At 39.2% G+C, this 12,720-nt stretch overlaps 1 protein-coding gene across 1 annotated transcript in view; it reads left to right on the forward strand.

The window, feature by feature from the left end:
• ALK (ALK receptor tyrosine kinase) overlaps window positions 1-12,720 on the forward strand; it is an 805,341-nt gene that overhangs the window by 12,269 nt on the left and 780,352 nt on the right. Inside the window, exons 2-3 of the mRNA XM_085019699.1 lie at window positions 7,289-7,341; window positions 8,508-8,560. The gene's annotated coding sequence lies outside the window, so the exon portion shown is untranslated. The remainder of the gene's footprint in view (window positions 1-7,288; window positions 7,342-8,507; window positions 8,561-12,720) is intronic.

The following is a 12,720-nucleotide window of genomic DNA, read 5'->3' on the forward strand; positions in this document are numbered from 1 at the left end:
TATAATTTAATGCATTTCCATTTGACCATAATCCCTGGGATAGCAGCATTGCTGAGATAGAGAATCCTGGAGAAGGGATTATAACCCAGGGACTATGGTCCAACCAAGTCAGGGCCCTTGGCTGCTCTCCTGCTTCTAGGTTCCCTCCAGAAGTCTTGGGATAAGTCCTAGCATGGCTCCCTTTGTTCTCTCACCATTGGTTGGTAAGACTTGCCAGGCTGTGCCTGATTATCAACACTAGGTTTGATTTATTTATTACAGGGTGCCCACTGCATTACCAGTTAGCTAGGAATGGAATAACAGGCCAAAAGGCTCTCGTGAAACAGTTGTTTCAAAGTGTAGCAGACTAACCTGGAGGGTTTGTTAAATCTCAGGTGGCAAGCTCCCACCTCCAGAGTGACTGGTGATTGCTACATTATTAGCCCCTGGGTGACTTTTCCATGTAATACTCATTATTAATGTAACCAGAATGGCCTACTGTATAAGGCAAGGCACTAGATGGTTTCTAAGGAGAATCTCAGCAACAGAAATTTTACTTATAAACAAAGAATATATGTCTTTACATATGATGTACTTTCATTATCACTATTCCCTCTTTCTCTAAGCATCCCTGTGTATGCGAAATACTTAAAATCTCACAAATAGAGAACAATTTTTTTGATGTAAAGGTTTAACTTCATTAACACATAAATTTCTAAGATTAGGGAAAAAAAGAAAAAAATAACATTTATTTAGAACATGTTTTGTTTCAGCTGTCACAAAAACAGAGATATTAATTTTTATCAGTCATTTGTTCTTAAAACCTCTTAATCCTGGTGTCTATAGTATGAGAGTCTCCTGATTTCCCTCCTACATCCCTGTCCATCCTTCTAAACCTCCCTCACTAGCTCCTTCTCCTCCTGACTTCTTAATATTGATATGCTCAAGGCTTGATCCTACGCTCTCCCTCCCTGGGGGATATCATCCTCAGTTTAAAACCTCATCTGTATGATGGCAACTCTCAAATTATGCCTTTAGGGTGGAGCTCTCCTCTAAGCTCCACCTGCCTACCTGACAACTTTACCTGGATGTCTCCAGACACATGTGAAACATGTCTTAAGATGTATTATATATAAAATCTATTTCTCTACCTACATGGTCCCTTCTCGAGTTTAGGCCCCCACCATTATCTATCTTCTGAATAATACAATGGTCTCCTCCTTGTATTATTATTATAAGAGCAATCAGATGAAGTTCTTAAAATGGAATGCAGACAGTCTTCCCCATATTGAAACCCCGTAAGGCCCTTCGGGACCACCCCTCTAGGCTCATCTCATACTACATTTCCCTGCAACTACATGCTTTCTTTTGGTTTGTGGAGCACAACAAACTTTGTCACACTTTTGTATGCGTTGTTCTCTTTACTTGAATGTATGTTCTTCTACTGTCTTGATGTGGTTGGCTCCTTCTCTTCAGGTTTTAGCTTAAACATCGTGATCTTCAAACATTCTTCTCTCAGCATTCCAATGTAAGCAGATGCTCCATGACCTATCACTTTCTATTTAAGCATCATGTTTACATTTGTCTTTGACCCTACAATCTGTACTTATTTTATGCTTCTAGTCTGATTACTTGTGTCCCAGGGAGCAAGACAAGACACAAGTAATCAGACTAGAAGGGCTGTTTAAGGGCTCAGAATTGATGGCGGGGAAGAAGCTGTCTGGTGCACAGAGTAGGCCCTTAAGAGAGTGAGTGAATATTATACTCTCCACATTTCGTCTGGAGAGTATAATAACCCTGTTCAGGGGTACCAACCATGGGCAAGAAGGAAAGAAGAATGGAGGAAGAGAGAGAAGGTTTCTGACGTGCGGAGCCATGAGTGTTCCAGAAAATAACGTGGCCCCCAATTTTCCCTTAGACTGTCCTGACTGCCCTTTTCCCAACTTGCCTGGAGCACAAGGTCAAGTCAAGAGCCTGCCTGAAGCATTTCACAGACCGTCTTCTGGTGTTCTTATTCTCCCCTGAGCATCTCAAAGGCCTCTCTTGTAGTCCTGAATGAGGGCGGCCGTAGTTAAGTCCTTCCTCAGATCTGTGCCTTTTGGAATGAGTTTGAGGGAAGGAAGACTTTGCTTGTTGTGGGGATATGCTTACACAGATTAGGCAGCCATTGAGAAGTTTCCACCTCTCCTCCACCAGTCTCTCTCGCTTCTGCCTGGAATACTCAACTAAGAAAAAAGCCCCATGTCCCAACACCTAGAGAGGGCAGGAGATTTGGAAGATAGTGTTGTATCTTTGAGGACTAATAGGAAGCAGTAGGTTCTGAGTGAGAGGGAGTAAGAGAGGGTAGAGGATACAGAGTTCTGCTTTGAAAATGACATGTCAGCGTCTTCGTTAGGCCTGATCTGGGTATGAGCACCACGAAGTGGTCTTGGTATATACTCATCATTTATTCTTTCATGTCTTCCTGTATTCATTCATTCATCAAACATTTATTGAGCTCTTGTGATTAGTGCTTTTATAGGAACTATGAAGACAAAGATGAATGGGATACAATCCCTGATTCTTTTTCTTTTTTGTTTTGTTTTGTGGCTGCACCCGTGGCATATGGAAGTTCCCAGGCCAGGGATTAACCTGTGCTGCCACAGAGACCATGCCAGATCCTTAACCCACTGTACCACAGCAGGAACTCTTCCCTCATCTTGAGAGTCACAAAGCTCATTACAGTCGTTATGGTAAGAACAAGCATAGCTCTATGTATAAATCCCTATGGGAGCACAAAAGAGGAATCGTTAACTCAGCTTGTATGGTCAGAGGAAGCTTTTGGAAGGAATTCACACCTTAATTGAAACTGAAACTTTGAGCAGAAGTTAGCTAAGTGAAGGACAGGGAAAGGAGGTGCAGAAATTTATTTATTTACTCTACAAAGGTTGATTGAGCCCTACTGTATGCCAGGCTCTGTGCTAGTTAGTTACCTTCTTCTTTTGGAAGATAACCAGGAAATAATTGAATGGTAAGTGCTAAGCTTGGTTGGGGGAGCTGGGGCTATGAGAGAAGCATAGTGTTGTGATTTAAAGTATGGATTCTGGAGTTCCCGTCGTGGCGCAGTGGTTAACGAATCCGACTAGAAACCATGAGGTTGCGGGTTCGATCCCTGACCTTGCTCAGTGGGTTAACGATCCAGCGTTGCCGTGAGCTGTGGTGTATGTAGGTCGAAGACATGCGGCTCAGATCTGGCATTGCTGTGGCTCTGGCGCAGGCCGGCAGCTACAGCTCCGATTTAACCCCTAGCCTGGGAACCTCCATATGCTGCGGGAGCGGCCCAATAAATAGCAAAAAGACAATAAAAAAAAATAATAAAGTATGGATTCTGATCAGACAGAACTGGAATTTTTTTTTTTTTTTTTTTTTTTTGGTCTTTTTTGTCTTTTTAGGGCCACAACCCAGACACATGGAGGTTCCCAGGCCAGGGGTCTAATCGGAGCTGTAGCCGCTGACCTACACCAGAGCCACAGCAATGCCAGATCTGAGCCACGTCTGCGACCTACACCACAGCTCACAGCAACACTGGATCCTTAACCCACTGAGCAAGGCCAGGGAAGGATGGAACCTGCAACCTCATGGTTCCTAGTCAGATTCATTTCCGCTGTGCCATGACGGGAACTCCTGGAATTGGTTTTAAATGCAGGCTTTCACCACTCATTGTGTGACATGAGTAGGTACCCTTAACTGCTGTCACCTCAGATTTCTCATCTGTACAGTGGGGCAGTGATAAGATAAACACCTACTATTGTTATGCAGCTACAAGAAAAAATTTATATTAATACATTTAGTGTGAAGCCAGTAAACACTCAGTAAATGACTGTTATCACTATTATTATCATTGTAGTAAATTGTATAATTAGCTTCAATATTTTCTCCTCCCTTCCCAGTAAGAGGATTAAACATCCTTTTCCCATTTCCACGTGACTTACAGTATCTCACTGTGGAAGGAGTATACGTCTCAGTCCAATAATAGTAAACTTGGCCATGTGACATGCTTTGGTCAGCAGATGTGAGGGGATTTAATGTGCACCATGACTGAGTCAAAGTTTTTAGGGGCATCTCATGTTTCCACCAAAAGAATGTCATGTCATAGATTGGGACAGCTCCGTCAGCTTGGGTCCTAAAATTAGAAGACCCATGGAACAGAGCTGATGTGAAGCCACTGGCATGTAACATGGGAAAAAAGTTAAGTGCTAGTTGTTTTAAGCCACTGAGGTTTTTGTAGTTGTTTGTTACTGTAGCATACATAACTAATGATATTATCATCCTCTCATAGGAGAGGAGAATTAGGAAGTAATTCTGGGTTGAGCCCCGAAGATGTTCTAAATTCTGTTTTGACGTAGTGGATATGAATGGAATATTCGAGGCAGAGGGGAAAAAGATCTAGAAAGGTATTTGAATTCAGGAAAAAATGTTGCTCATTAGAGGAATGAAAAAGAAGTTGAGAATGGTTGAAGAATGAGAAAGGAAAAGTGAAAATAAGTGCAGCTAGAGAGAGAGTTGGGCCACATCTTGAAGGTCTTATGAACCATGATAAGAAATTGGCACTTTCTCCTAAAGACAATGGAAGAGCATTTCTTGATCTGTTTTGCATTTTAGAAAAATCATGCTGACTGATTGCAAAGTCTAGGTTAGAAGGGCAAGGAGGGGAGTTCTCTCTGTGGCTCAGTGGTTAACAAACCCAACTAGGAACCATGAGGATGTCTCGCTCAGTGGGTTAAGGATCTGGCGTTGCCGTGAGCTGCGGTATAGGTTGCAGACGTGGCTTGGGTCCCATGTTGCTGTGGCTATGGTGTAGGCTGGCAGCTCTGGCTCTGATATGTCCCTTAGCCTGGTAGCCTGGGAACTTCCGTGTGCTGCAAGTGCGGCCCTAAAAATAAATAAATAAAATAAAATAAAATAAAGTAAGATAAGATAACATAAAATAAAATAAAATGAAATAGAAGGGCAAGGAGGCATAGAGAAATCTGGCAGAAGTCCATGAAAAAGATGATGGGCCTGGGGTTACGGAGGGAAGTAGATAAGTATGAAGTGTGTTTAGAAAGACACTTCTCATGTGAGATTTGAGGAGAAATAGTGATGAAGCTCTGAATGAGGGATTATAGATGGTGTTGATGGAGAGCACAGGAGAGGAGCATTGTAAGGGAGGCAGGTGAGGAGTAGGTTTCAGCCTCTTGGGGCTGCAGATGCCTGAGGAACACTGTGACATTCCTCCTAACAGCAGTTTGCCCAGCTAAAAACTGCATTTTCTAGCTTCCTTTGAAGCTAAGGAAAAGGGAAGAGTCAGGAGGAAGTGATAGTGCCAATGATATGAGAAAGAAATTTACCTTGAATTCCCCAGCAGACTTCAGTTTGTCTTTCATTGTTTAAAACAGTGTTGTATGTCATTTTAGGTTTGGTTTGTATTCTCCACAAACATTTCCTTGTGTGTGTATTGTATAATATAGTATTTTCATTGTTCTGTAACTTGCTCTTTTTAAACTCAACAATATATCTTAAAATCTGTATATGTTGTCACATACAGAACTAGGTCATTCCTTTTAACTGGTGCAGTGTTCCAGTATGAATGAGTTACTGGTTTTCTGATCATTCTCCTATTGATAGATGTATATATGGTTAAGTTTGTCTCCATTGTTGTATATTTGCTTATACAACAATGCCGTGAGGTACATCTTTGTACTTTTTTCTTTTTTGTCTTTTTGCCTTTTCTAGGGCCGCTCCCTCGGCATATGGAGGTTCCCAGGCTAGGGGTCAGATCGAAGCCGTAGCTGCCAGCCTATGCCAGAGCCACAGCAACGTGGGATCCGAGCCGCGTCTGCCACCTATACTACAGCTCACAGCAACGCTGGATCCTTAACCCATTGAGCAAGGGCAGGGATTGAACTTGCAACCTCATAGGTCCTAGTCGGATTCATTAACCACTGTGCCACGACGGGAACTCCTGTACTTCTGTTTTTGGTAAGAGTTTTTTAAGTGTTCCTTACAAAAACGGATCTAACAAATAATGTCTGGGACAAATAATGGAATAAGAAGGGTCAGCAGATAGGTATGTTTTTAGGTTTAACAGATACTGTCAGTTGACCTTCAATGTGGATGTGTTGATTTTTACTCCTACTAGTGATGCAAGATAGTACCTGTTTCCCATGTTCTTCCCCCACCTGATATTATACTACTTAATGTTTGGATCATCTGATGAGTGGAAAATAGTATCATTTAAGTTTATATTTTCATGTCTATTAGCAGGATTACACATTTTCTGTTTATTTACTTTAAATTTGTAAATGTCCTATGAACTGTTTGTTCATATCCTCAGACCATTTCATTTAACTGTGCTGTTTGTCTTTTTCTTATTGATTCATTGTCTTTGAATATTCTGGATACTAGCCCTTCTTAGTATTTATAAATGCTTTATCTTTTTTTTTTTCTTTTTAGGGCTGCACCCATGGCATATGGAATTTCCCAGGCTAAGGCTCTAATCGGAGCTACAGCTGTTGGCCTACACCACAGCCACAGCAACACAAGATCCCAGCTGAATCTGGGATCTACACCACAGCTCACGGCAATGTGGGATCCTGAACCCACTGAACAAGGGCAGGGATCGAACCCGCAACCTCATGGTTCCTAGTTGGATTTGTTTCCACTGCACAATGATGGGAACTCCTTTATCTGTTTTTTTTTTTTAATAATTATTTAATGCTATATTTAGTATATAGCATTTGAAAAGTCAGATTTATTTATCTCTGTATTTTTACTTTTTGCATCCTCACCCCCAAGGACATCAAAATATTATATTTTCTTCTATTTCTTTTATAGCTTTCTGTTTTACATTTAGATATTTATTCCATCCAGAAGCTATATTTATTACAGTATAAGTATCTGTTTTCCCTCCCCAAAGAAAGCCTCCTGCTCTAACACCATTTTTTTTTCCAGTAATCCATCTTTCCTCTTCTGATTAGAATGCTCTATCATTTATCAAACTCCCATATATACAAAGGTCTATTTCTGATCCTCTGTTTGTTCCACTGATCTATTCCTTACAGTGACAGATAGGTTATATTTACTTCTCCAGATCCATTTTCTTTCCCCTGTCCCCCCTTTTAAACCCTGCCTTTTTCGCTAGAAGCTGTATCAAATATATAGACTACATCAAAGGGCACTCCTACAACTGGGCTTCTAGGTGGATTTGGCCAGTGGGGGATCTCCAGTAACAGATGGAGAAAGTGAACAGGATAGGGTTGCAGTATTAATTCTAGCTCTCTTCCAACAGGGTTGCTTTGGACTGTCTGTATCCTGCTGTGGAAGGTCTCATGTCTTCTCAAGGTAGCTAGCCCTCTTCTTCCAACTCTTTCATTCTAGATTTTGGATTCTAGATTATCTTCCTATGGCTCAACAGACCCCTTGTTGCTTGTTCTGGGGTAGGGATGGCACTTTTCCTTGTGATTTCCCTAGACCCTGTCTATATCATGTCAATAGGAGGCATGTAAATTGCCCCTTTATTAAAACCTTCCAAAATTATCCTTATCTAAGTGTACTGTCAGTCTCTTGCTACTGGGACCCTGAATGATACAGTCACATTGAGATTCTGACTTTGAATTAAATATGTAGATTGTTTTGGGGGGGGAGATGAATGTAATGTTAAATACCTCTATCCATAAACATGATTGGTCTCTCTATTCATGTCTTTAAAAGTGTCTTTCAGTAAGGTTTATGGTTTTTTTAAATCAAAAATGTTTTGCATATTTTTGTTAGATTTGTTTATAGGTAGCTTTTGTTTCTATCACGAAAAAGATCTTTCTAAAATATTTTTAATCGATAAATTCTAGTTTATAGAGAAGTCATTGACTTTTGTGTAGTGATAAGGGTACTTTGCTAAACTCTCTAATGAATTCCAATTACTTTTCAGTTGATTTTTTTTTTTCATTTTACAGATGCACCTGTGGCATATGGAAATTCACAGGCTAGGGGTCAAGTCAGAACTGTAGCTGCAGGCCTATGCCACAGTCACAGCAACATGGGATCTGAGCCCCATCTGTGACCCATGCCATAGCTTGTAGCAGTGTCAGATCCTTAACCCACTCAGCAATGCCAGGGATTGAACCTGCATCCTCATGGAGACTGTGTTGGGTTCTTAACCTGCTGAACCTCCATGGTAATTCCCTCAATTGATTTTTGTCAATTTTTCTAGGTATATAATCTCATCTGGGTAACAGTTTTATTTTCTTTCCAATTTTTAAAGTAACTTTAATTTCTTTTTCTTGCAGTTTTTCTTTTTGGGATCTATGTTGAGTAATATCAGTGACAATGAAGAATCTTATCTTGCATGATACTGATAGGTATCTTCATCAAATTAAAGACTTTAACATCTATTTGTTACTTGCTAAAAGTTTTCAGAATAATAAATAGCAGGTGACTTGTATCAACTTCCATATTTTTTAAAAAGGGTGATTTTTTTTTTTGCAGTATTAATTCTAGTTCTCTTCCATCAGGGTTGCTTTGGGCTGTCTGTATCCTGCTGTGGAAGGTCTCATGTCTTCTCAAGGTAGCTAGCCCTCTTCTTCCAACTCCTTCATTCTAGATTTTATATGCACTTATATGCTTTTTTCATTTTTAGAGTTTTATTAAATTATAGTTGATTTACAAAGTTGTGATAATTTCTGCTGTACAACAAAGTGAGTCAGTTATATATGTACACAAATCCATTTTTTTTTCAGATTCTTTCTCCACCTAGACAATCACAGAATGTTGCATAGAGTTCCTCCTACTGTACACAGGTCTTTGTTGGCAAATCATTCCTTATACCACAATGTGAATATGCCAATCCTAAACTCCCAGTCCATCCCTCCCCGCACCACCTGTCCCAATTTGTAACCTTAAGTTTGTTTTCCAAGTCTGTGAGTCTGTTTCTATTCTGTAAATAAGTTCATTTATATCCTTTATAAGAGTCCACATATAAGTGATATCATATAATGTTTATCTTTCACTGACTTCACTTAGTATGATAATCTCTAGGTCCATACATGTTACTGCAAATGGCATTATTTCATTCTTTTTTGTGGCTTTGTAATATTCCATTGCATATCTGTATTACATCTTTATCCATTTCTCTGTTGATGGGCATTTAGGTTGCTTCTATGTCTTGGCTGTTATAAATAGTGCTACAGTGAACATTGGGGTGCATGTATATTTTTGAATAACAGTTTTCTCCAGATAAATGCCAGTGGGATTGCTGGATTATTTGGTAGTTCTATTTTTTTGTTTTTTTTGAGGAACTTTCCTCTGTTTTCCATAGTGGTTGTGCCAATTTCCATTCCCATCAACAATGTATGAGGGGGAGTTCCCGTCGTGGCGCAGTGGTTAACGAATCCGACTAGGAACCATGAGGTTGCGGGTTCGGTCCCTGCCCTTGCTCAGTGGGTTAACGATCTGGCGTTGCCGTGAGCTGTGGTGTAGGTTGCAGACGCGGCTCGGATCCCGCGTTGCTGTGGCTCTGGCGTAGGCCGGTGGCTACAGCTCCGATTCAACCCCTAGCCTGGGAACCTCCATATGCCGCGGGAGCGGCCCAAGAAATAGCAACAACAACAAAAAGACAAAAGACAAAAAAAAAAAAAAAAAACAGTGTATGAGGGATACCTTTTCTCCACACCCTTTTCAGCACTTATTTTTATAGGCTTTCTTTCTTTTTTTTTTTTTTTTTTTTTTTGTCTTTTTGCCATTTCTTGGGCTGCTCCAGCGGCATATGGAGGTTCCCAGGCTAGGGGTTGAATCGGAGCTGTAGCTGCCAGCCTACCCCAGAGCCACAGCAACGCAAGATCTGAGCCGCGTCTGCAACCTATACCAGGGTTCATGGCAACGCCGGATCGTTAACCCACTGAGCAAGGGCAGGGATCAAACCCGCAACCTCATGGTTCCTAGTCAGATTCGTTAACCACTGCGCCACGACAGGAACTCCTTTATAGGCTTTTTTGATGATGGCCATTCTGACTGGTGTGAGATGATGTCTCATTGTATTTTTTTCTTGCATTTCTCTAATAATTAGTCAAGTTGAGCATCTTTCCATGTTTTTTGTTTGTTTGTTTGTTTTCAATACGTTATGTCTTCTTTGGAGAAATGTCTGTTTAGAACTTGTGCTCATTTATCGATGAGGTTACTTTTTTATATTGAGCTGTATGAATTGTTTGTATATTTTGGGGATTAATGCTTTGTCAGCCCCATCATTTGCAAACATTGTCTCCCATTTTGTGGGTTGTCTTTTTGTTTTGTTTATGATTTCCTTTGCTGTTCAAAACCTTTTAAGTTTAATAGGTCCCATTTGTATATTTCTGTTTTTATTTTCATTGCTCTAGGAGGTGGATTTGAGAAAATACTGTTATGGTTTATGTCAGTAAGTATTCTGCCTATATTTTCCTCTAGGAGTTTTATAGTATACAATCTTATATTTAGGTCTTCAATCCATTTTGAGTTTATTTTTGAGTAGTGTGTTTAGAGAGTGTTCTAGTTTCATTCTTTTACATGTAGCTGTCCAGTTTTCCCAGCACCACTTATTGAGGAGACTGTCTTTCCTCCACCGTATGGTCTTACCTCCTTTGTCATAGATTAGTTGACCACAGGTGCTAGAATTTTTTTATGGGCTTTCTGTTCTGTTGCGTTGATCTGTATTTTAAAATTTTTGTGCTAGTACCACACTATTTTGATTACTGTAGGTTTGTAGTATAGTCTGAAGTCAGGGAACCTTATTTCTCCAGTTTCATTTTTCTTTTTCAATATTTCTTTGGCTATTTGGAGTCTTTTGTGTTTCCATACAAATTTTAAAAAATAAAAGTCCAGGATCTGATGGCTTCACAGGCAAATTCTGTGCAACATTCAGAGAAGAGTTAACACCTGTCCTTCTTAAACTCTTCCAAAAAATTGCAGAGGGAGGAATACTCCTAAACTCATTCTATGAGGCCACTCTGGATGCCAAAACCAGACAAAAATACCAAAAAAAAAGAAAAAAAAAAGAAAAAAGAAAATTAGGGGCCAGTATCACCCATGAACATAGATGCAAAAATTCTTAACAAAATATTAGCAAACTGAAACCAACTGTGTATTAAAAGGATCATACACCATGATCAGGTGAGATTTATCCCAGAACTAGAAAAAAATTTTTTTTTAAATTTGTATGGAAACATAAAAACTCCAAATAGAGATTTTAAAATATTTTATTCTAGTTCTGTGAAGAATGTCATTGGTAATTTGATAGGGATTGCATTGAATCTATAGATTGCCTTGGGTAGTATAGTCATTTTGACAGTATTGAGTCTTTCAACCCAAGAACATGGTATATCTTTCCATCTATTTGTGTTGTCTTTGATTTCTTTCATCAGCATCTTACAGAGTACAGGTTTTTTGTCCTCTTAGGTTGGCTTATTCCTGGGCATTTTATTCTTTTTGATGGGTAAATGGGATTGTTTTCTGAATTTCTTGTTCTCATCTTTCATTGTCAGTATGTAGAAATGCAATCAGTTTCTTTGTATAAGTTTTGTATCCTGCAGCTTTAGCAAATTCATTGATGAGCTCTAACAGTTTTCTGGTAATGTCCTTAGGATTTTCTAGGTATAGTATCATGTTATCTGCAAACAGTGATAGTTTTGCTTACTTTTTTCCAATTTGGATCCTTTTATTTCCTTGTCTTCTCTGATTGCCATTGCTAGGACTTCCAAAACTTCGTTGAATAAATGTAGTGAAAGTGGACATCAAGGTCTTGTTCCTGATCTTAGTAAAATGCCTTCAGTTTTTCACCGTTGAGAATGTTAACTTTGGGCTTGTCATACATGGCTTTTATTATGTTGAGGTAGATTCCCTCTATGCCCACTTTCAGGAGGGCTTTTTTTTTTTTTAATCATAAATAGATGTTATATTTTGCCCAAAGTTTTTACTGCATTTATTGAGATGAGATATATTGCTGGATCTTGTTTGCTAGTATTTTGTTGAGGATTTTTACATCTATGTTATAGGTGATATTGGTCTGCAATTTTTTTTTGGAGGTTTCTTTCTCTGGTTTTGGTATCAGGGGAATGGTGGCCTCATAGAGTGAGTTTGGGAGCATTTACTTTCTGAAACTTTTGGGAAGAGTTTCAGAAATATAGGTATTAACTCTTCTCTGAATGTTGGGTAGAATTTGCCTATGAAAATTGGTCCATTTGGTCCTGGACTTTTGTTTGTTGGAAGTTTTTAAATCACAGTTTCAATTTAAATACGTGTGATTGGTCCATTCATCTTTTCTGTTTCTTCCTGGCCCAGTCTTAGAAGATTCTACCTTTCTAAGAATTTGTCCATTTCTTATAGGTTGTCCATTTTATTGGTATATAGTTGCTTGTAGTAGTCTGTTCTGTTCCTTTGCATTTCTGTAGTGTCAGTTGTAACTTCTCCTTTTTAATTTCTAATTTTATTGATTTGAGCTCACCCTTTATTTCTTGATGAATCTGGCTAAAGATTTATAAATTTTGTTGATCTTTTCAAAGAACCACCTCTTAGTTCCATTGATCTTTCCTATAGTTTTATCTTTATTTCATTTGTTCCTGCTCTGATTTTTATGATTTATTTCCTTCTAGTAATTTTGGGTTTTGTTTGTTCTATCTCTAGTTGTAAAGTGTTGTTTAGGTGTAAAGTTAGGTTGTTTATTTGAGATTTTTCTTGTTTCCTGAGGTAGGCTTGTATTGC

Source organism: Sus scrofa, chromosome 3, assembly GCF_054392235.1.
Source record: "Sus scrofa isolate SSC_HxYL_T2T_F1_AM1 chromosome 3, Sscrofa_HxYL_maternal_Yorkshire_Landrace_v2.0, whole genome shotgun sequence".
Classification (NCBI taxonomy): Eukaryota; Metazoa; Chordata; class Mammalia; order Artiodactyla; family Suidae; genus Sus; species Sus scrofa.